This window comes from Macaca nemestrina, chromosome 17 (assembly GCF_043159975.1).
Source record: "Macaca nemestrina isolate mMacNem1 chromosome 17, mMacNem.hap1, whole genome shotgun sequence".
In the NCBI taxonomy this organism is placed as follows: Eukaryota; Metazoa; Chordata; class Mammalia; order Primates; family Cercopithecidae; genus Macaca; species Macaca nemestrina.
Genome location: NC_092141.1, coordinates 15,264,981 through 15,290,364, shown reverse-complemented (window position 1 = coordinate 15,290,364; position 25,384 = coordinate 15,264,981).

Below are 25,384 nucleotides of genomic sequence, written 5' to 3'. Positions count from 1 at the left end.
TGTTTTTCCTCTTAGCCTTTGTAAGAAGAAATCAACCTTATTTGATGCTTGAACTGAATAAGCCCCCAGGAATCTTGAACAACTCAGTTGGAGGAAGGCCTAAAGGGGACACTAAAAGCACTGGTTTGTAGGTAGGGGAAACCTCTATCAATTTACTTGGAAAATGTAAAGAGCAGTTTTGGTATGTCAAACAGGTAAAATAAATCAAATCAGGTGCATGTTGAATGAATGAATGAAAGAAACTTCATTCAATGGAATTATACCTCTCTCCTGTAAACATTATTTTTTGTGATTCTTTTCAGACATTTTCCACAGAGTTCCTGTCCCTTCATTCAATTGCATTATTAACGTAGGTGAGAACAATCATTTATCCTTCTCCTTTGAGAGGAAGACCCCATAATTAGGTTTATCCCTCTCCCAGTAGGTTTTGTAGATAGAATTGAAAGATTTATTTTTTTAATAAATGGGAGCCAAATGTTGAATGAGGGCCATTTAAGCATGAGATGCAATAAAGTTTGGAAAGCTTAGGTTTCAATCCCAGAGCACAGAAGTTTAGAGATCACAAAATTCTTTTGTTCTAGTTTGTTGAATTGTTCTTAAAAACTCTAAAAGCAGAGCATTCTTTCTGCAGCATGACACACAAAACAGAGATATACAAGCAAAAGATGTCTCATCACCCCCAATCTCTCTGGGTAATCAATATCAATAGATGTGGCTCTTTCCACATCTTTTTCTGCACTCGTAAGCACACATACACATCTCTAGAAAGGACATACACATATGATGCATCCCTCTTCATTTCTTCTTCCTTACTTCTTTTCTCCTTCTCCTTCTTCTTCTTTTCTTAGACAGTCTCGCTCTGTTGCCCAGGGTGGAGTGCAGGGGCGCAATCTTGGCTCACTGCAAGCTCCGCCTCCCGGTTTCAGGCCATTCTCTTGCCTCAGCCTGCCGAGTAGCTGGGACTACATACAGGTGCCCGCCACCACGCCCGGCTATTTTTTTTTTTTTTTTTTTTTTGTATTTTTTCGTAGAGACGGAGTTTCACCGTGTTAGCCAGGATGCTCCGGATCTCCTGACCTCGTGATCTGCCTGCCTCAGTCTCCCAAGGTCAGGCATTTTCACCTTGTGGGTTTACCCCTTTGTGTATCATAAAATCAGTTTACCCAACCAGTAATTTTTAAGTGAAGCAGCATAGAAAAGAATAGTAAATATCAGAGAACTTTGCATGTGGTAAGGATAAGTATTGTTTTCTGAAAATTTTATTTCATATGTGTATATAAATTTCCTCACCTACAAAATGAGGGTAATAATAGTGCCTCTTCATGGGCTATTGATAGGATTAAATGAACAATTGCACATACAATCCTTAGAATTTTATGCCAATTTTATGACTGGTACCTTGTAAGCACAGTGTAGGTATCATCTTTGTCACCATCATTAGCATCATCCTCATCATAATCACCATTGTTCCCACTAGACCTGACGTTTTGTCTAATCCAAGGGTGGAGGAAAGCATATTATTTGTTTTCATTTGTATTTGCCTTTCCACTAGCCAGACGGAGTATCTCTTCATATGTTTGTTAGCCCTTTGTGTTTTCCCTTGAACAAATTTCCTGTTCATTATGCCATACTCATTTGTCTGTTTTTATTTGATCTTGAAACAATTAATTGTACAACAGGGATATTAATTCTTTGACCTTACTGACAAATATTCTTATTGCTGATATTGGAAAATATTATATTGGCAAATATTCTTACCAATCTATCACAGTCCTCTGAATTTTATCTATAGTGCCTTTATCCATTTATCCATTTCTAATTTTTGAAATAGCACTTAGTTGCTTTCTTTCTTATGGCTTTGGGGAATCTCTTCTTGCTTAATAAGGACTTCTCTACCCAATAGCTACATAAATATTCTCCTACATTTTTCTCCCCCAAATCTTGAATGCTTTATTTTTTACATTAGATCTTGAATTCATCTAAGTTTATTTTTGTATGTGGACTGAAGTAAGAGAGTAGCATTGCTTTATTCCAGATGAATGACCAATTATTCCAGTCTCACTTATAAAATAAACCATTCTCTCATGACTGAATTTAAATACCATCTTTATCATATATTAAATTTCTACGTATACTTGGATCTACTTCTGGATGCTTGTCCACTGATTTATTTGACCATTCTCATGCCAATACCATACTATTTTGATTGCACCATTTCATGTATAATCTCTCCCTTACTCTTTTTCTTCATTGTCTTAGAGATCCTTACACATTGGTCTTTCAGTATGACATTTAAAATCATACTAACAATTTTTGTTAAAGAACCTTTTATGATTTTTATTAAAAGTTAATCTATATTGAGAAGAACTGACATTTTTGTAATTTGTTTCCTCATCCATTTCTTTAGATTTTATTTTTTATTTTTCATTGTATTTTTCACATAGAACATTTTCGTTGATTCCTCGGCAGTTTAATATCTAATGTGATTGATCATTAATGGAATTTTTAAAATTGCCTCTTCATTCTAAATGACTTCAGCTAATACAAAGATGACTTTTGTGCAGTTATTAATAAATTTTTCAAACCAAATTTACTCTTTAATTCCAATAGTTTTAAAAAATTATTACTGTATTCTCTTGGCTGTTCTAGGCATATGGTTATTATACAATCTATAAATAAAGGTAATTTGCTGTCTTTATTTCCAAATTAATTCCACTCATTTCATTTCCTTTTACTATTACGTTAGCTAGACTTTCTAAAACCATGTTGAATATAAATGATGCTCGAAGATATCACTGTTTTCTTACTTTCTGGTTTTAATGAAATTGATTACTATTTCACATTTAAATAGGATGCTTGATTTTGGGCTTTGATAATAGTCTTCATCATACTTAGGGCATTCTATGTATTTCTGTTTATTTCAGCAATAGTTATGTTTGCTGAAATCTATCACATGCCTTTTCACTGCCTGTTTATTTAATTTGTTGTTGTAATCAACTTAATGGATAAATGTTTTAACATTGATCCATCTAACATTCCTGGAACAAATGACTACTTTGGATGCAAAGAGGAAAAAAATAGTAAAAGAAATAAAAGGAAAAGAAAAAGCTGTTTGTGCATGAATATGCATGGAGAGAGAACAAATTGATACCACAATGCAAACAGCAAATGTGAGATAAGTTTGGCTTATCAGGAGAAAAAAGAAAAGAAGATATGAAACCTCCAAAAATGGGAAACAAACAAAACTAAACAAAATCTTGTTTCCAGGCCAGGCATGGTGACTCATGCCTATAATCCTAGCACTTTGGGAGGCTGAGACTGGTGAATCATCTGAGGTCAGGAGTTTGAGACCAGCCTGCCCAACATGGTAAAACTCCGTCCCTACTAAAAATACAAAAATTAGTCGGGCATGGTGGCACACGCCTGTAATCTCTGAGGCAGGAGAATCACTTGAACCTGGGAGGTGGAGGTTGCAGTGATCTTTAAGATCACTTTTAAGATCACGCCACTGCACACCAGCCTGGGCAACAGAGTGAGACTCTGTCTCAAAAGAAAAGGAAAAAAAAAACTTGTTTCCAAATAGGCTTTTTTCTTTCTTTCTTTCTTTTTCTTTCTTTCTTTCTTTCTTTCTTTCTTTCTTTCTTTCTTTCTTTCTTTCTTTCTTTCTTTCTTTCTCTCTCTCTCTCTTCTTTCTTTCTTTCTTTCTTTCTTTCTTTCTTTCTTTCTTTCTTTCTTTCTTTCTTTCTTTCTTTCTTTCTTTCTTTCTTTCTTTCTTTCTTTCTTTTCTGACACTATTCACAATAGTAAAGACTTGGAATCAACCCAAATGTCCATCAGCGGCAGACTGGATTAAGAAAATGTGGCACATGTACACCATGGAATACTATGCAGCCATAAAAAAGGATGAGTTCGTGTCCTTTGTAGGGACATGGATGCAGCTGGAAACCATCATTCTCAGCAAACTACCGCAAGAACAGAAAACCAAATACCACATGTTCTCACTCATAGGTGGGAATTGAACAATGTTCCCACTTGGACATGGGAAGGGGAACATCACACACCGGGGCCTACTGTGGGGAGGGGGAAGAGGGGAGAGATAGCATTAGGAGATATACCTAATGTAAATGACGAGTTAATGGGTGCAGCACACCAACATGGCACATGTATACATATGTAACAAACCTACACGTTGTGCACATGTACCCTAGAACTTAAAGTATAATAATAAAAAAAACTTGTTTCCAAATAGGCTTTTTTTTTTTTTTCTTTTTTTGACAAGGTAACAGGGAGGTTATGCCTTCTGATCCCTGAGTAGATGAATAAACTATTTTTTAGCTGGTGGACACAGGTCTTGGCATGATATTTGTGAAGACTGTTGAGTGGATGTTGATTGTGGTCTCCCCAGTATTTGAGAAAAGAGCAAATATTATTTCTGTAACTACTACTAAACAAGTGAATTATTTTTCTCTTTCAGTGCTCTTATTTGGTCACTACGTAGAGTTACTTCTGGATTCCAAATATCTTTTAAAGCTGACCTTGTCTCTTTTTCCATAGCCACTATGTTAGGTCAGGTCTTCTAATATCCCACCGGGAGGGAGAGAATACCAAGCTTGAAGGGCAAAGATAAGAGGGACTGAGCCTGACGCTGGCCACTATAGAAGTTTTCATGACCAAGTGGAACTAAGGAAGGAGCCAAATGCAGACTGTCAACACTGACTTCATGTCAGAACCACAGGGACAGCCCAGACCCCGTCCCAGAGATTCTCACTTAATTGGTCTGTACTGGGGCCAGGCATATTTTAAAATATGGCTCAGCCCCAGGCAACTTTAATGCACTCCCTATACTGACAACTATTTGAGCAGTGGTGCTTGAAGAGTGGTCCCTGGACCAGATACAACAACATCTCTTGAACATTTGTTTGATTTGCAATTTCTGAGCCGATCCACCCAGATCTAATGACTCAAAACTGTAGGGTTGGGGCCTAGCAATCTGCCTTATAACAAGCCCCGAGGGTATTCTGATGTGGATACCAGGTGACAGTCATTACCAATGACTTGGAGAGTTGCTAAGTAGTTAGAGAACGACACCCGCAGTGGATCACTGATGCCAAAAAACTTGGTTCTGAGGGCTGGGGATCATAGATAACACTTTTGATTGCTACAGGATGGTGAAGAAGAATATGGACCCAGGGAAAGACATTGGCTGCATTTAATAAGGGGATCAGAGGCATCTCGAAACAGTTTCAGTAAAGAGGTGAGGGTGGGAGTCATGATCCCCAGGGTAAAGGAGAAAGAGATGGTGAGAAAGAGGTGGGAGCGGGTATGACCTGCTCACTGCAGACATATGGCCATAAAAGGAGGCAGAAACCAGAGATGAACGAAGTTGGAGGTGGCAATTCCATTCATACAAAGAGCGTTTTCATTCATTTGTTTATTTGACCTTCAGAAACAGATTATACCTTAACGGTTGTGAGACACAAGGAGAAGCTGAAAGAAGAAAGAAGAAAGAAAGAAAGAAGGGTTGATTTTGGAAATTAAAAAAAAAGTGACTCCTCATTTCTGGGTCAGGAGATGTCTTGTCAGCTATAGGTTAATTCGGGTAAACCAGTAGTCCCATTTCCTCCCTGTTTTGCCTCCATTTTATGTAGCAAAAAAATCACACGGCAGAGAAAAAATAAAATAGAACAGTTTCTTCCCTTGGCCTGAAGGAGTCTGGAGAAATGCTTCAGCTGGCTGTATTCCTTGGTTTAACAGAGCCCTCCTAGGTGTCTTGTGTGGGCCATTTGAGGGGTGCCACTGAGAGAGGGAGAGAGTGCCATCTTCATTTTTCAGGGACCCCAGCTTTTTCTGGGGGCAGTATCTGCTGAAATCTGGAGGTCTGTCCCCTGCCTGGACACACAGCGCACAGGCCTCACCAACACCCGCCCAGTGCCGCCCGCCTTGACTTGTGTTGACTTGCTTTCTGATCAGCAACTGCACAGCCTTTATTTTCTTCGCCGTCTAAAATTAGTTTCTGGCTGGACTGTTTTTTTTCACACATGAATTTCCAGAGATGATGCTTTGTGCAGAGCTTTTTGCCTTCTTGCCTCCCCTCCCTCAACCCCCTCCTCCTTATTCATGAGGTTCACAGTCTTGGACCTTATGTTGTAGCTTGTTAATGCTTTTGGTTCCAGCACACTTTCTTTGTTCCCAGATTAACCTCTCAGCTACCTCTGTCTTCGCCCCCCGGGGCACACCTGGGGGTCTTATTTTTAGGACTTCTACTGTAAATCTCTGACACAAGCTGCTTCTTGCTCTGGAAATCCCACAACAAAGAGGTCTCCTCAATTAACATAATTACTATCGCTCCCGCATGCATAATTTCCCTGCCCCCATACATCAGAATATCAATTCAGCATCCCAGCTCCACAGGATAATAAGCCCTGGACCAAATGTAACCAGGACTGAAGTTTCTTTACCAGTGGCCTATCTTGGTCTCTCCTGTAGTGTCCATATCAATCTTAGGGGAGCTGCGGTAAGGGGAAACCCTGGGGGTATAGATGGCAGGTTAGAAAGGAAGAGGAGTTTAGGGGAGAGACTGTGACATCATAGTTAGTGCACAATTCAGAGCAAGACCAGGACTGTTAAAAATTCTGGACAATAGCTTAAAATGAATAGATCTGCATCCCATTGTCTGGTTTTATTATGAATCATTTTGTTTTCATTTTCTTCTGTGTACATACCCCGGTGCCCCACGCAGAGATCCCACATCATCTTGAAGTGAGAGTCCTTTTGTCATAGCAATCACGTCCAGTCTCCTGAATTTCTGTATGAACATTAGCATTGCATGGTTCTTTCAAGGAGATGATCTCTCTTTAGAAACATCATATTCTAACAAGGAATGCTGCTCTTTGCTCTGATTTACTAGCATGAAGGAATCACACTGCCTTACATATCCGGTTGCTGAACGTCCTTTACCAAAATATAAAAGCATCCCTGAGATACGGGGAATGAAGCTTCAATGATAACTTGTACATACCGGTTGATTATGCTGTTTCTAATATTTTTGTTCTTTTAAAAATATTTTAGTTGCAGCATGCATTAAATAATGTTACAAAAAGCCATCAAGATCACATTATACAGGTTAACCATCCAGAGCCATGTAATATTGGTTCCTGCTATATATTTGGCATGGAATTTCTAAAGTGCTATTCTGAAATATTTGTATTTCTTAACTGTATTCTTTTTTCTCTCACAAATAATAGATAGCTTAAACTTGCAGAAGCAAACAATTGATTGCCTTAGATGTTTTAGTCCAGAGATGGTTTTAGTTTCATGCGTAATAAGTCTTATACATAGTTTCATGTGTGCATGGTTTAGTTTCATGAATAGTTTTAGCTTCATGCAGAGGTAGTTTTAGCTTCATGCATGGTTTGATCTGTGAGTTCAAATGAAATGGTCAGGACTTGATTTCTCTCCTCTCTTGCTTGTTGGCTTTGGCTTGATTGATTTTGTTCTTAGGCAAGCTGTCTTCTAGTGACAAAACAGCTGCCGATGCACCAGCCTAGAGGCAGTATAGAAAGCAGGATGGTAGGTAGGAGCAAGAGCTCTGAGGTAGAATCAGTTGGATTCTATAGGGGCCAATGGAAAACTCTCCTTCGCCTTCCGAAAGATCACAGAAAATCAGCCTACAAGGGGCAGGTTAATAGGAGCAAAGGCATATCCACTTATTAACAAGCATAAGAAGGAAATCACAGAGTGATTACCCCATATTCCAAAGTGGTACAGATGCTTATTGTGAAAGGAAAGTAAATCTCGGGATCAAAATCATTAATCCAAGGGAAAAATCAAGCTGGAAGCTATGTCAGGCAAATCTGTCTCCTATTTTATTCCTAAATAAGATAGCTACAAAGATAAGAAGCTACAGACATTCCTCACAGTTTGCCTAAAGGGAAATTCCTTTCGGACAACAGACAGAACTCAAAACCATCCCTCTAAGTCTCGCCTGAGGCAAATGCATATTTGATTGCTTCCTCTGCTATATTGTTTATGTAAAAAGGCAGATTCACCAAGCCAGGTTAAATTGTGTATTCAGTGGAAGACTGGTCAAGAACTCAAAAGAATGCAACCTTTTGGCTGGGCACGGTGGCTCACTACTGTAATCCCAGCACTTTGGGAGGCTAAGGCAGGCAGATCAGGAGGTCAGGAGATCCAGACCAGCCTGGCCAACATAGAGGCAGGTGGATCACAAGGTCGGGAGATAGAAACCTGCCTGGCCAACATGGTGAAACCCCGTCTCTACTAAAATACCAAAAAAAAAAAAAAATTAGCTACGTGTGGTGGCGGGCGCCGGTAGTCCCAGCTACTTGAGAGGCTGAGGCAGAGGAATCGCTTGAACCCATGAGGCGGAGATTGGAGTGAGCTGAGATCGCACCACTGCACTGCAGCCTGGTGACAGAGCGAGACTCTGTCTCAAAACAAAACAAACAAAAAAAGAATGCAACCTTTTGTCTTTTATCTACTTCTAACCTGGAAGTCCCTGCTTTGAGTTGTCCTGCCTTACGGGAGCAAACCAGTGTACATTTTACACATATTGATTGATGTCTCGTGTCTCCCTAAAATGTATAAAAGCAAGCTGTACCCCAGCCATCTTAGGCATGTGTCGTCAGGATCTCCTGAGGCTGTGTCACGGGCGTGTCCTTAACCTTGGCAAAACAAGCTTTCCAAATTGACTGGGACCTGTCTCAGACATTTTGGGTTCACATTGTATACATTACTTCCTAGGGAAAGAGTAATGGGGAAATATGGATGAATTTAAGGGGGTAGTAAGTGATTTTTAGGGGAATTAAATGAACTTGAAGAACATACAGTGGCCTGGAACAGAGTCTTTGGGCCTCTAGCCCAGACAATGGTTTGCAACACAAGTCCGTCCACGTGTGTTGACAGACTTTAGTCTTTCTTCCTGCATATGAGGTCAGTTAGTGAAAACTCGGGGAAGCGACCAGAGGTAATTGTTTTATTCTTTGCCAGGTCTGGGCTTTAGGCAGATAGGGGAACTTCAGAGAACTTCAGTGCTTTGGGAGAGATGGAGGATTGAGAGACAGGAATGGGGGAAGTCAGAGATGTTTGGGTGAGGGAGAAAGGACAAGATGGAGGAAGGTGAACCAGAAGGGCACAATCCATGTTGCTTCCGGGTTCTTCCTCACCAACTTTCCCACACATGGGAAAATGCAGCCCGCACCTGGGAAGAGCATGCGCCAGGTGACGTCAATCCGAAGAGATCGAAACTTACCCAGCCACGCCTATGGAGACGCCACTATCACGCCCTTATCCTGCCCACTGTCCTCCCCCTTCCAGTACCAATGCATAAAAGTCTGCAGCTGGCAGGAGCCAGCGTGACTTCTTCAGCCCCTCCTACTTGTGGACCGGAGAACCTCACCCGAGAGCGCCTGCGTGACTTCCCTGGCCCCACACCTGAGGACCGGAGAACCTTGCCTGAGAGTGTGTGCATATTTGCAATAAAAGACTGCCGCTTTCGGCCGGGCGCGGTGGCTCAAGCCTGTAATCCCAGCACTTTGGGAGGCCGAGACGGACGGATCACAAAGTCAGGAGATCGAGACCATCCTGGCTAACACGGCGAAACCCCGTCTCTACTAAAAACACAAAAAATTAGCCGGGCGAGGTGGCGGCGCCTGTGGTCCCAGCTACTCAGGAGGCTGAGGCAGGAGAATGGCGGGAACCCGGGAGGCGGAGCTTGCAGTGAGCTGAGATCTGGCCACTACACTCCAGCCTGGGCGACAGAGCGAGACTCCGTCTCAAAAAAAAAAAAAAAAAAAAAAAAGACTGCTGCTTTCTTATGTACTTTGGCTTCATGTTTAATTATTTAGCTCTCCCAAATTAAATTAAATTAAATTAAGACAAGAGAGACATTCCTTAGCTCAGCATGTCAAAGCACCATAATTTATGGTATTGGTTTCTGAACCCTGACAATTCTAGTCTTCCTAACCCTATGATTTTACCCAAGTTACCTTTCATCCGCAAGCCTCAGTGTCCTCCTCTGGGAAATGGGTTCCTAATAAAAGCTCCCTCTTCTAGTGTCTGTGGGGATTAAATTAGATCATCTATGTAAAGCCCTCCAAAGACTCCCGGCACCTCCGACTTTCTGTTAGCTGTTGTTGATGTTGTCATTTACCTTCCTGCTTCAACTGGAAAGAATGTCTGCCTCTTTCCCATGTTCTTCCCAGGGGAGGACATTCCATCCTGCAGAGCTCCCATGGCCACGGTGATTTGTTTTTGTGTGGACAGGGGACGCAGCTGGTGTCATCAAAGTAAACCTTGGGACTTTTGCTTGGTACACAGCAACAAAAGCCCTTTCACCTTCTCTGAGCAGGGTAGCAGACTTATTTGAGGCTTGGATTGATGGCAGCTTTTGTACTACAATGAGAATCCAGCCTGGGGATAAAGTTGTCACAAAACAGATGGGCAAATAAGTGGAGAAAATATCCTCAAAAAGGTGCTAGAGCTCCAGGAGCATCATGAACTTCAAGATCTAATTCTGCTTGAAGGTCCCCTACCTGAATTCAGTTCTGTGTGCCAGTTTGTCGGGTTCTCTATTACTTGCAATCAAAGGGTTCTTACTAACACTGGAAACCCACATGAGATTGCCTTTATTTTACCAACTAAGAACATAAAAAAGAAAACCAAACATCCCAGATTAAATCTGCCACTCTTATGTAATAAAGAGGCATTATGTTATTAATAAAAGTAGAAATGACATAATTGTGGAACATGAAACAGTTTTTTAAGATGGATATATTTGACTTTTTGCAACATTTATTTCTAATAGTTGCAGACCAGAAAAAAAGACCATATCCTAAAACGTACTGGCTCACGGATCAGCTTTTAGGGACCAACCAGATAATACACATAAAATGTGTATTACAGGCCTTGGCACACACAGTAGGTGCTTCACAGGCATCTGCTACATATACTTCAAAGAGGCATGAAGAATTTGGACTATGGTCTTTGCATGAGAGAGAAGAAAAGGTAAATCACCCTTATTTTTTTATTCCTCACAAAGCCTAGCACAAAAAGACAATATTTGTTGGATGAATGATTGAGGATGATCAAAAGTCTACAGAAATATGAAAAGAATATAGTCTATTGGATATAAAATACAAAAAGATAGCTGTAAAGGAGGGAGCAATGTTATATCCTCAGGGTGGTGGCAGAGGGGTGATGGGTGTTCTCTGTTATCCTAGGGCAAGCCCCTCAGACTTGCCCAGCATATTAAGTCCTGCCCTGTATGCATATTAAAGAAGTGGGCAGAGTTAGGACAGACAGCAAAGTGGAAAGGCTTCTGTGTGTTAAGAGGGGGCTACGGTATCCGTGTGATGACAAGCAAAAGTAGAAAAGGTGAAGTTGGGGCTTAGGTCAGTGAGATCCTTCTTCCCCTGCAAAATAAGGGAAGCTGTGGCATTTAAAAAAAAATTTTTTTTAAAGGGATTTCTCTACCACTAAGCTAGAATGCAAAGTATGTAGGGTACAGGTTACCACTCAAGAGTGAATTTGGAATGCTGAGGAAGCTCTTTTAAGAAATCCCAAATTGGAGTTAAGTGCAATTTTTATGTTTATTTTCACCATGGAGATTATATTATTGAAGTCTAATAATGAGTGCTTAGGGAGTGGTGAGTTTATAAAATATGTCAGTTTCATCCCAGAAAAAGATCTTAATCCCAAATTTCAAGGTCAGTCAATGCGTAAGAATTTCTTGATCCTAATCATGTGTAGAATACAGTGTGAGGTGACGCAAAGAATACAAATGAGAATATCAGACAGTCTCTGCCCTCAAGTAGCTTAGAGTTTCATTATGAAAATGGTACCATACTTGTAAAATAAAAATCCAATTCATGTCCCACCGTTTGTAATAAAGATTTCAAAAGTTTTCTATTAAGCTTAAATTTCTGAGCCCCTGCCTTTCTTAGCTGATGATCTTGACTCTTTCTTTATGAAGAAAAAGGACAGATGGGAATTCTGTCAACATTTACACTTGCACCTGTTTCCTTTCATCTCCTATTAGAATGGAGGAATGTTTCTACTGTCTCCTGTCCTCTGAATCCCTTCCACTCTATCCTTTGCAAGGATTTTGTTCCTTTGATTTTAATCTCTATGCCCTGCATTGCACATCCCTTGCTCTCCACCAGAGGATGCCCCCCAAAATGCAAACATCAACAGCAGAGCTGTGCTGGAGCCAGGCGGCACTGGCTTGCAGGAGCCGATTCTGAGCATCTCCTCCCAAGTCCACATCCAGTGATTTCACATGTATACCTTGAAATTAACCCCCGTGAGAGTATTTACACTGCAGAGACTGGCTAATGCTACACAACAGAGCTTTCCCTCTGAAAGCCTGTTGTTAAGCACTTACCAACACACCACTGATTAAGACAAACAGTACGTATATCTCATTAAAAAAGAGAGAGAGACTTTCCTTGAACCTAACTCCTCCTTTTTACCTTTACTAGCCAAATGTCACCCAAAAGGTTATCTCATACATGCTGTGTCTGCTCGGTCACTCCCTGCCATATTTGTTCTTTTTTAAAAATTTATTTTATTTATGTATTTTTTTTGAGATGGAGTCTTGCTCTGTCACCCAGGCTGGAGTGCAGTGGCACGATCTCAGCTTACTGCAACCCCTGCCTCCCAGGTTCAAGCGATCCTCCCGCCTCAGCCTCCCGAGTAGCTGGGACTACAGGCATGTGCCTCCATGCCCCATATTTGTTCTTCTACCCTCTACATCACAGCTCTGCCTCTCACATATGATTGAAACTGCCTTGCCAAGGGCCCCAGGGACCTCCATGTTTCCTGATCCAGTGGACGCCTCTTTGTCTTTATCAAACATGTATTATTATTATAGGCATTTGGCATTGATGGCCACGTAGTTCTTGAAATATTTTGCTTCTTGGCTGCTATGATTGAAAGATCGTTGATTTTTCTCTTTTATGAGCTGGCTCCTGTTTCTTTGTCCCTTATGCTTGTTTTTCTCTCTTCACCAAATTTCTAAATGTTGGGGTTCCCTGGGGCTTAGAATGAACTTTTTTTTCTCTCTGAAATCTCTGCTGGATGAGCTTTTCAGTTTCTCCTTATTTAAATACCATCTTGATATTGTTAGTTCCCAAATGTCTACCTAAAGACCAAGACCTTTCTTCTGACTCTAAATGTACTTATCCTTCTTGACCTACACATTAGAACATCACAGAAAAAACTGGAAGTTAACATGATAAAAGTGAAATTACTGATTTTATCTCGCCTCTAAAACCCCTCCCAGCCTCAACACAACACAAAACCTCCCAACACACAGCCACAAGGCTTCCTGAATCAGAATATGTTACCTCTCAATTATTCAACTTGAAAATATAGTATAGGAGTGATTATTGATTTTTCCTTTCCCTCTCACCTGAGGTACTGCCATGGTTGATGTAATGTCTCACCCTGACTGGGATTAGGGATGCCCAGATAGCCAGTAAAACATTAACTTTGGGTGTGTCTATGAGAGAGTTTCCAGAAGAGGTCAGCATTTGCATCAGTAGATGGAGCAGCTATCTACCCTCACCAATGTGGTGGCATCATCCAATCTGTTGAAGGCCCGAATAGAACAGAGAGGTAGAGGAAGGGCAACTTTGCAATCTCTTCTTGAGCTGGGCCATCCGTCTTCTCCTGTCCTTGGACATTGGAGTTCCTGGTTCTCAGGCCTTTGGACTTGGAGTGAATTACACTACTGGCTTTCCTGGTTCTCCAGCTTTACAGATAGCATATCATTGGACTTCTTGCTCTCTATAATCTGATATGCCAATTCCTGTAATAAACTTTATCTTATTTATCTCTCTATATATCCTATTGGTACAGTATCTCTGGAGAACCCTCACTAATATATGTTCCTGCTAATCTATCATCAGATCCCCTCCATTCTTTCTCCAATCCCTGTCGTGTTTCCTCCAAATCTACTACCACATTGGTCTAGGTCACTATTGTTTTGCCCCGATTTCCAGAATTCCTGCCTTCCCTCCTAGTCACACTTCATTCTTTTGCTTCTTGCCATTTAGCATGCTTCGTCCTATCTGAGTCCTTGCACATCCTGTTTCCTCTACCTGAAATCTTCATTTCTCTGCTCTTCACCTAGTTCACCTTATTCACCTTCCAGACCATTCCACTGCATTACAACTTGGAGAAGTCTTTCCTGATGCCTCTGACTAAGGCAGGTCCTTCTTTTAGGCTCTCTTATAGCACCAACTCTTTACTTGTAAACTTTTGTCACAGTTACATTTTATATTTTAATTAATTAATTAATGTCTGCCTTCTCTATCAAGGAGATCAGGAGGAAAGAAGGAGTTCTTTGTTTTAGTCCCTGGTGCCTTGTAGAGTACACAGGACAGAGAGTTGATAAATAGTTATTTAATGAATGCACAGAAATATAAATAACGCAAGTGTCAAGTTCACAGGAAGAAGAAAGCTTCTGTGCCAATTGTAGTCAGAGGAGCTGGAACACCTGCAAATTTCAAGACCTCTCTTCTAAGGGCTTCCAAGAACAGATGAGGGATCCAGGAAGCCAGTGACTACAGTGAGTAATCTGCTCTGCGAATCCCGCTCTCCAGGAACAGAGGGATGACCGCAGAGAGGAGTATTTTCCATGCGAGCTTTGCATCCAGGGATACCATCTGCTTCTACTAGTGCATTTACGGACTGTGACTACTTAGACAAACAGCAACGAAAACATTAGCTTTTCAGCATGTTTAACATATGGCTATAACGCACATCTGCTTTTTTTTTTTTTTTTTTTTTTAATTTGAGACAGGATCTCCCTATGTTGCCTGGGTTGGACTTGAACTCCTGGGCTTAAAGGATTCTCCAGCCTAAGTCTCCTAAATACCTAAGTAGGACTATAGGTGCACAGCACCGTGCCCGGTTCACATCTGCTTTCAATGTTAATCTTATTTGAGACCCAGTTTTCATACCCTTGGTTTATCTGTTTAAACTTCATTCAGGTATAAGTGGATCTTATTACAGGACAGCTTCTTCTACCTTCAATGCCACTTAAATTGTATCTGATTATAAGTCAATCACATTCCCCTCCATGCTACCTCTTCCCGAATATCCCTATTTACATCACAGCCAGTTAAGAGAAGTTAATCCCCAAACTTCTCTCAGATACCTTCTCAGCACCACTTTTTCTAAATTTCTCTCTTTAAATTAATCATAGTAGTGTCTTATGAAGCATATTTCAACCTCTTTACCTCCTGATCAACTTAATGACAAGTTAGACCACAAGGACAAAGCCATTCACTGCGGGGGGTCTAAGACTAACAGTGCCCTGGTAAAGTCAGTTGCCAATTACTCAGTTTCCTTTCCCTGAAAATATTGAATACATGGCTAAACTGTATTTCTTTGGCTCCTCAATCAGTCGCTTTTTAAATTGAATTATGTTTGTCCATGCAATTAAATGACATTTCTTTTGGCACCAGATTAGCCATTCATTGATTACATTAGTACAAATGGGTTGTTATGATAGCCCTAAGTGTTGAATTACCAGTGTTTTGACCCTTGTGTTGGCATTGTCTAGTCACACTTGGTATTGGATTTACACAGCCCCGTACAATCTCCTCTGGTGCATCTGTGTCCCTCCCATTGGAACACTGGGCTGCCCCTGTCTGCGCATCCACAGTGGGTAAGATGAGAACAAAACAATGTGTTTCAGTCCTTCCTTACTCTGGCTGTGATTACTGGGCTCCAGGGATTTTCTTTGTTTTTGTCTTCCTTCTCTTCCCAAAGGGGTACTTGAGGAGTCATTTTCTGGTTCTGAATTAGGAAATAGTGACCTTTACTGGTAATGGCTAAGAAACTCATTCTTTACATGCTGTACACATTTATTAAGTGCTTCGATAAAATAGGCCCATACTTCTGATATGAGTGCTCGTCACTGACGGTTCTTACATGTAACACAGACCTGCAATTACATCTGATTCTTCAAGTTGAGATGTCCATGGATAATCTGCATTGAGTTATCCTAACAAATGGTAGCTGACTCCTTTTGTACACTGAAAAAAAAAGTGTGTCTTTTTTTTTTTTTTAATTAGAGTGAGAAAAAGGCCTTTTATTCTTTCATCAGCTCTGTTAATGAAGGCTGTAAACCTCGGAACATGAATTGGACCTTCTGGAGAATCCAATCTTCAAACAATTATTCTGTACCAGTGTTACGTTTTATTATATTGACAGTTATTTGTGTGTGTTTGTTTGTTTCAGCTGTTAAGTCCAGTAATACTGATAGCAGATTAGAAATACAATCTTCAGTGTGATAGCCCTTGGCCACCTCTTGCTACTGAGCCCTGGAGATGTGGCTGGTCTGAACTGTGATATGCTGGGAATGTAAAATACACACTGGATTTGAACTTACTAGAAGGAAAGCTAAATTTCATAATAATTATTTTTATTTATTTATTTTTTTGAGATGGAATTTCACTCTGTCGCCCAGGCTGGAGTACAGTGGCACTATCTCAGCTCACTGCAACCTCTGCCTCCCTGGTTCAAGTGACTCTTCTGAGTCTCCTGAGTAGCTGGGAGTACAGGCACCTGCCACCACACCTGGCTAATTTTTTTGTGTATGTGTATTTTTTTGTGGAGATGGGGTTTCACCATGTTGGCCAGGCTGGTCTCGAACTCCTGACCTTAGGTGATCCGCCCACCTCGGCCTCCCCAGAGTTCTGGGATTACAGGTGTGAGCCACTGTGCCTGGCCCATAATTATTTTTATATTGTTGACATGTTGAAATGACAATATTTTGAATACATTGTGTTAAATAAAAGATACTTTTAAAATTAATTTCACCTGTTTCTCTTTACTATTTTTAATGTAGCTACTAGAAAATTAAAAATCAATCAGTAGCATACATTGGTGGCTCACATTTTGCTTCTGTTGGACAGAACTGCCTTAAACATTGTCCCAAATGTGTCCTTATTAACCATTCTTAGGACATCTTTGGTCCTAATTTGGAAACAGTCCTGCAAAATCAGAAACTGTAACTTATCTCTCAAATTTGAATCAAGTTAGCGGATTGGTTAAGGTCACATTCCAGTGTTTCCACATGATGCTTGTCAGATTTATTCCTCTAACAGCCCATGTATGCTGGTGTTTAAATGCTGAAATTTATGGGGAGGGTTGTCGGGTGCTTCTGCCTTTTAGTCTTTCCACGGTACAGGTCTGGTCCACACCTACTGCGCCTGCAGGCCCATTAAAAGAATGAGAAAGGACTCGTGCTTCTATAAAGGCGGGTTCCTTACCTGTTTCTCAGCCAATAGTCACACAGCTGTAGAGTTACAGTGTTGTGCCTCTAGTTCTAGTTTCCCAGTGTCCTGCTTTCCTCAAAAAGCCTCCAGTCAAACCTCTGTGCTACGTTCTCTTCAATAAATAACCAGCTGAGTACTGTGTCCCGGCCATTGCAGGAGACACATTTTGTAAGCACTTCTGGCTTGGCTGTTTGGCCAAGCCTTATATTTACCCAGTAACCTGTCAAAGTCATACTCTAATTCTTTATTATTATTATTATTATTATTATTATTATTATTATTATTTTGAGATGGAGTTTTGCTCTTGTTGCCCAGCCTGGAGTGCAATGGCACGGTCTCAGCTCACTGCGACCTCCACCTCCCGGGTTCAAGCGATTCTCCTGTCTCAGCCTCCCAAGTAGGTGGGATTACAGGCGCCCACCACCACACCCGGCTAATTTTTGTACTTTGTTTTTTAGTGGAGACAGGGTTTCACCATGTTGGCTGGGTTGGTCTGGAACTCCTGACCTCAGGCAATCTGCCTGCCGTGGCCTCCCAAAGTACTGAGATTATATGCATAAACCACTGTGCCCAGCCTTCTTTATTATTATTATTGTTATTATTATTGTTTTTTTGAGATAGAGTCTTGCTCTGTCACTCTGGTTGGAGTGCAGTGGCAGGATCATGGCTGACTGCAGCCTGGACCTCCTGGTCTCATGCCATCCTCCATCTCAACCTCCCAGGTAGTTGGGATTATAGGTACGTACCACCACCCACCCCCCAGCTAATTAATTCTTTTTTTTTTTTTTGTAGAGACAGTGTCTCACCATGTTGCTGAGGTTGGTCTTGAACTCCCGGGCTAAGTGATCCTCCCGCTCTGGTCTCCCCAAGTGCAGGGCTTATAGGTGTGAGTCACTGAGCCTGGCCTCTCTAATCCTTTAAACCACAAAGTGGTCCAACTACTTTTGCAAAATACAGGTCAGCAAAAGTTGGTGGATCAGTAACCTCTGCAGCTCAGAAGTACTTGAGTGGAATAGAAGATGAGCTGAATGTAGGGACTTGCATCTTGCAAGTTTGGGGGCTGCAAAGCCCTTCAGTCATTCCTTGCAAGATGAGATGAGGGGGCTCTCATGGTAGAGGTGAAAGAGGTTGGCCAGAGGTGGGCCAGAAGATATGCTGTGTAAGGAATTTCATTGTCTCTAGTTTTAATTTTGATAATACAAAACAAATCTTAACTAAGCAACTCTTCATAGAATAAATAGAACGGTGATTTAGGCGTCACCATTAATAGGACAGATTTTGGAAAGGGTAATGCTTCATTTGCTAGTATGTTTTGGACAGTGTGAACATTAACATATTTCTTCTTTCTGCGTCTCAGGATAATATGGGAAATGGGTAATCGGCAATGCTGGAGGGAGATATAGTCACCTATCAACCCATGGGTGTGGCTATGGAAAGGCTGATGTTCCGAGTCGTTCAGAAACTTTACCAAACAAATGAAGTAGATCAATTGCCATCAAAAACCATTTTAAGCTTCCCTGAGATTCTTTGAAGAGGAGGCTGCAGAAGAGCCTCACTTGGGCTGGGGTGGCGTCTTGGTTCTCTTGGTGTTCTAAGGGGAGCCCAGCCCACCGGCAAAGTGACCATTCTCCCTCCTTTCCTGTGGGCCTCTCTTTGTATCAGAGAACCACTCTTCAGAGAGGCAGACTTTTGTAACTTCTTTTTCTAAGCCTTGCTTCCCACAGACATGTTTGATCCGAAGACGGAGCAAATTTGATATGAAAGCCTTTCAGAGAAAATAAATAGGGGAAATCAATGGTATCATTTTCACAGAGTCTCTTTTCCAAACATAACACTGTAAGAAGAACGGCAGTTAGAAAGCCCTTGCTCTCCAGGACCTCCCAGATGCTGGGTTTCATTCTCTGCTTTGAGCTCAAGAAGCTCAGCCAGGATTGGACAAAGGCGATTGTAGGACAGGACAGAACTGGGGCGGGGCTTGGTGGCCATCTGTTCTGATGTTCTCTTTGTGTGCGGGTCTTCTGAGGAAAATGGAGATCAAGAAGCTCTCCTGAGGTCTCTTACCTCAGAATTTCAGAAGTCTTTTCTCTTGGCCAAGGTTTATTAAGATGGGAAATCAGATTGTACCCTCATAGGATGATCGCTGTGCAATTGATGAGATGGTGAACAGTTTCACGCTCAGCCAGCCCACTTTTCCTCTTTGTACTGGAATCTTTGTGTTTAGGGAGACTTAAACTAAAATATGCACCTCCTCAAAATGACAGTAAGTTCTCTGAGTCACTCTGTGAAAGAAACCTTGACTTGGGGGCTTATAAGTCCCTTTCTCTGGGCAGGTCATCTTCCTCCCCTCTTCCCTTTCTTCTCTTGATGCTTACGGTAGTCTACGTTTGTGTCGTCTCCGAAGCCATTACCTTTACATGGAATGCATTCTTCCTTTCATGCTACCTGTCTCTAGGGGATACAAAGTAATTTCTTCTTCTTACCATCACCAGGAGTCTCATGGCTGAGACCACTGTGACAAAATATAGATTAATAAGAGAAAGGCATAACACATTTATTTAACATAAGTTGTACATGACACAGGAACCTTCAGAAATGAAGACCCAACACATGGACGTAAAGATGAGAACAACAGACATGGGGGAACACAAGACAGGGGAGAGAGGGAGACGAGGGTTGAAAAACTGCCTATTTGGTACTATGCTCACTACCTGGGGGACAGGTTCAATTGTACTTCAAACCCCAGCATCATACAACATACTTACGTAACAAAACTACACATATAACCCAAGAGTTTCACATGAAAGTTGAAAAAGGAAAAAAAAAAAAGAAAAAGAAATGAATACTCAGAGATCCAGGGAAAATCGTGTATTTTTATGGGCAGCCCTGCAGAAGTATTACTGGGGGACAAAAGGTATGATGGAAAGGTAATAAACTGAGGGCAACTTAGCAAGGCCTTTTTGTTCAGATTCTTCTTGCCCTCTCTGTGTGACCTTCCCTCCTTCTGGATATGGAGCAGGATACCTGCTACATCCGGGTCTTCAGGGAAGGAGAGAGGGAGAAGGTCAGAGAGAGGGACCTTTCTAGATTTTTGGCCTACTTCAGGGAAGAAGGGGCATGAGGAATGCCAGTTTATAAGGCCTGCTTCAGAAAAGAGGAGGTGGTAGAAGGTAAGAGAGAGCTTTCTGCTTCTGCAATTTCCTTCAGCTTAAAATACTCAGTATGCCAAGGTTTTTTTGGGGGTAGCATTTTCTGTACCCCATCTTATCCAAGTACAGTGTCCCCTTCATGAGTCAACTCTTAATTCCTTCCTTTCCAAAAGTCATCTCGCTGTTCACCCCCTTTGCTCAGTTACCCTTGGATTGTATGCATCCAATTCATGTTTATGGGGCACTGTCCTGTGCTGGGCACCGTTCTCCATGTTGGTGATGCATAGTGATAGACCCAGGTCCCTGCCCTCATGGAGCTTACCTTCTAGTGGAGAACATGCATGGGGGCATTTGTTTTCATGCTACGCTGTGATTCCTCAGCTTTCCGGGTCTGTGTTTTTGTTTACCAGACAGGGCCCTCTGTGATGGTCAAGACTGTCTGCATGCATGTGGTGTCTGTCATTTAACACGTAGTGAAGGCCGAGTGTGGTGGCTCACATCTGTAATCTCAGCACTTTGGGAGACCGAGGCAGGCGGATCACCTGAGGTCAGGAGTTTGAAACCAGTCTGGCCAACATGGCAAAGCCCTGTCTCTACTAAAAATACAAAAATTAGCCCGGCCTGCTGGGATGCACCTGTAATCCCAGCTACTCAGGAGGCTGAGGCAGCAGAATCACTTGAATCTGGGAGGCGGGGGTTGCAGTGAGCTGAGATCATGCCACTGCACTCCAGCCTGGAAGACAGAGCAAGACTCCGTCTCAAAAAACAACAAACAAACAAACAAAAATGCAGTAAATACTCTGCCCTGATGGTCTCTGACCTCACAGTATGTCGTCTTCACCCTGCAGAGCGTCCTTGTCCCCCTCTGTACCTGTCTTTGATCTTGTAGCTGGTGTGTCCCTTATTTTAGATGCTCCTCAGCAGTCTCTCTCCTACTCTGCATTTTCCTACTTCCTGCCTAGGTGTCACCACTTTAATCATACAGGTTTGATATTTCAATGTTCTCTGTGATCCCTGGCTTCTTTCCTATGTTTTCATGTAGGAATCTTAACACATCTTAAACTGCTAGCAAATAAGATCACTCCTCCAGTCATGTTTTGGATGTTTCCCTTCCCAATCCAGCCCACCCCTCTCTAATTAAGACCCTTGTCCACTTTCAGCCTAGATTGTCTGGTGCCAGAACTCCATGTCTTCAGACTTGTCCCTCTCAAACAGAAAACTCAACTCGACGCACATCACCCTCTCTGATGAAAAAACCTTCAGTGGTTTCCGTTTGTGCACAGAGTAAAATGGAAGCATGTCACTCTGACATTCAAAGCCCTCTATAGCCTGGCCTGCACCACATCTCCAATCCCAGCTCTCACACCTTATCCCTCTGACGCTTTGATTTCTACTACACCACTCTTCCTTAAGATGTATCTCCCTGGTCCCGCTGAGCCTCAACTTCATCACCAGCCTTCTTCTTGACTCCATCCCAGCCTGTCTCCAGGCCCCTGTACATGCTCCCCTCCTCCATGAGGCCAACACTGATGGCTGTTCCTTGTCTGATCCTGTGACTCTTGGCAACCTTATGTTATTCATCCCTTTATGTACTTTTCCTGTGTCCCTATTACACAGTGACCTTTGAGAAGGTAGAGGACTTATCTCTTTGCCTTGAGCACAAAGCATAGCCCTCATGGATCTAAGCATACTTGATAAATATTTGTGAATGCTCATGCTGTTGTCCCCCTGTGCTCAAAAGAGGGCACCAGCTACAGCTGCCTCTTCCCTGGCCCCATTTCCTAAGGAACAAGGGATGCTATACTGCTCTGTGTTGTCTAGAGTATGGGTGATTCTTACCTGAGAGATACTCCTAGGTTGAGCCACCACCCTCTGTGGGTCCCAGGAACCTGCCTGTCGTTTTATCACCTGAAGATTAGAACTCGCCCTAGGAGACAGGCAGGAATGGGTGATTTTTCTTTTGTCTGATAGCCGACAAATTCAGTACTCCAAGTATTGTAGTGACCTGCATACACTCACACAGGATGTTAGTGACAGAAAGCCTTATCAAGCCTGCAAGGCTGTTGAATGATGAAGCAAAGTCTATGACTCTTTCCGGCTTATTCAGCAGAGCTGACTTGGCCTTTTGCATTTTACAGTCAACTTCAGTGAGAGAATGGTCCATTTTCTTTATCTTCGAGTTGCACTTATCAACATGGGTGGTTGCAGCTTCTAGCTGGTTCCACTGCCCTCAAATGGGTTAGAGGTTTCCCTCATGTGAAAGGAAAACTTTCCCATCCTGCTTGTCTTGCACCATCCAGGGTTCATCTGACGAGCTGCTGTAGGGTCTGAATTCACTTCTGCCTCACTTGGGAGAGGTGCCATGAAGCAGAAACTTTCAATTTTATGCTTGTTCCAGCCTTTGGGTACAATGGGGAATAGAGTCAGGTCAAGCCAGAGCCTTTCCCCTCTGGTCAGTCCCTACAATCTCTTCAAATGGAACTGGCATTTGGCTTCCCTGCTAAGAGTCTATGACTCTTTCTGGCTTATTTAGAAGAGCTGACTTGTAGTCAGCTCAGTGAATGGATGAATAGGAAAATGATTCTGACACTTAAAGGCTCCAAGGACATTCATGCAGAAGGAGGGTTATCATCAGTTTGAACCCCTGATGTTCAGGAAGTCTTCACAAAAGTAGATGAAGGAACTCACCTTCCAATTGAGGCCTGCATCATCGTGGGCTCTTCACGTCACTAAACAGGTTAGAAAATATCATGGTCATTCTCATTTAGCTTGGGCAACATTTATGGAGCCTGTCCTGTGATGAAGAACAGCAGTGGTTACTGGGCACGCCTGGAGGGCCAAACCAATCCCCTGCCCTGGAGGAATCTACATCTGCATCACCCACTGAAGGCCGCTCCTTGAGGTCCAGAATATGAATGGAGGCCCTGCCCTCTCCAGCTTTGTGGTCTGTACCACCCCCACGCTGAGACCCCTCCCAAGGAATAGGGGTGCCAATACAAATGCTTCAGGTCCAAGGTCATACCTGGACCTTTTTCTTCAAAGGCATCTTTTGAAGGATATATGTGTTATCTGAATAAAATTCAAACTGTTCATACATCCCAGAAGGTTGTGTTAGGGCCGCTCCCAACCCACCAACCCACCTCCCAACCTCATGTCAGTCTCTCTCCCCTTTCCTTCTAATCTCTGGGACACTGGCTTCCTGCAGCTCCTCACACACTCCACCAATTTTCACTTCTAGGCACTGCATTTGCTCTTCCTTCTCTGTTGATTATTCCTCTCCCTGGAATGATGATGTCTCCTCACTGAACAAAATGAGCTTAAATGTTATCTCCTGTGAGATAGCAGAGATGTTGTTGATCAATTCTTTCCAAAGCAGGTCCCTGTGAAACATTTATTTTTCTCATGGTACTGTTTCCAGTGTGTATTTATCAAATGTGCTTACTTGTTTATGTGTCTACTCCTTTAATTTCCCACGAGAAGGTAGTTCACTGAGAGCAGAGGCCTTTGTCTTTCTTGTGGATGTTCATACCTGCTCACAGCAAGGGCTCAGTAAACAGCATCTTAATGAATAAATTGTGACAATGGTACAAAAATTGTATGAAAAGTCAAATCTCTTCTCACATCACTCTCAGTTCCACTCCTCAAAGTCAACTGTTGTTAATAGTTTGATTTATACCTTATCTGCTATGGTCTGAATGTGCTGCCCCTAAAATTCAGATATTGAAACTTAATATCCAATGTGAAGATATTAAGAGGTGGATCCTTTAAGAAGTAGGCTGGGCATGGTGGCTCACGCCTGTAATCCCAGTACTTTGGGAGGCCGAGGCAGGCGGATCACGAGGTCAAGAGATCGAGACCATCCTGGCCAACATGGTGAAAACCCGCCTCCACTAAAAACACAAAAATTACCTGGGTGTGGTGGTGTGCCGCTGTGGTCCCAGCGATGCAGAAGGCTGAGGCAGGAGGATCGCTTGATCCCGGGAGGCGGAGGTTGCAGTGAGCTGAGATCGTGCCACTGCACTCCACCCTGGTGACAGATTGAGACTCCATCCACACCCTGCCCCCCACCCAAAAAAAAGGAGGTGATTAGGTCAGAGGGCTTCTTCCCTGACTAGGATTAGAGCCCTGGTAAAAGAGGCTTCATGCAGCCTTGGGCCAGCTTGCCCTTCACCTTCTGCCATGTGAGGACATTGCATTTCTCCCCTCTGGGGGATGGAGCAACAGGATGCCATCGTGGACACAGCAGCTGTCACCAGACCCTGAACCTACTGGTGCCTTGAACTTGGACTTCCCAGCCTTCAGAACTGAGAAATAAAATTATATTCTTTATAATTACCCAGTCTTAGGTATTCTGTTGTAGCAGCACAATACAGATTAGGACACTGCCCCTCCAAATGTTTTTACTTTGCATTTGCAAAACCTCCTCCACACTACACATGCACACCTTTTCCTCCCCACTGGGGAGAGCATGACTTTTGCATTGGGTGAGACCTCTTAGTGTAAAACCCTGAAATTCAAGTAACGGAAACCAGAAATTCACTATGATCAGGGCTGAGAGATTATTTTCTGAACCCTGGACAGACATATCTCAAACTGTAAATGTAGCTATCCATATTAAGGGTAAGAAAAGCAAGACTCCATCTGAAAAGAAACTTGGAATCCAGATTTGGTAGTAGAAAGAATTCTTTCATGTGGCTAAAGAAAACTCAAAATGCTTTTATGATCGATCATTGACTTTTGAGTGGTTGATTTATTTTTGTGAATCGGCAATAGAATGCAGTCCAACAATGAGAGCCAGAGATGCACATGGAACAAAAATCAATAATAACATGCAAGTGAAATGCTATTGCCCCTGGAATGTTAGCTAGGAGGAGCTGACCTGTGCAGTGTGCAGCCTTTACAACAATAATAATCATTGGAAACATA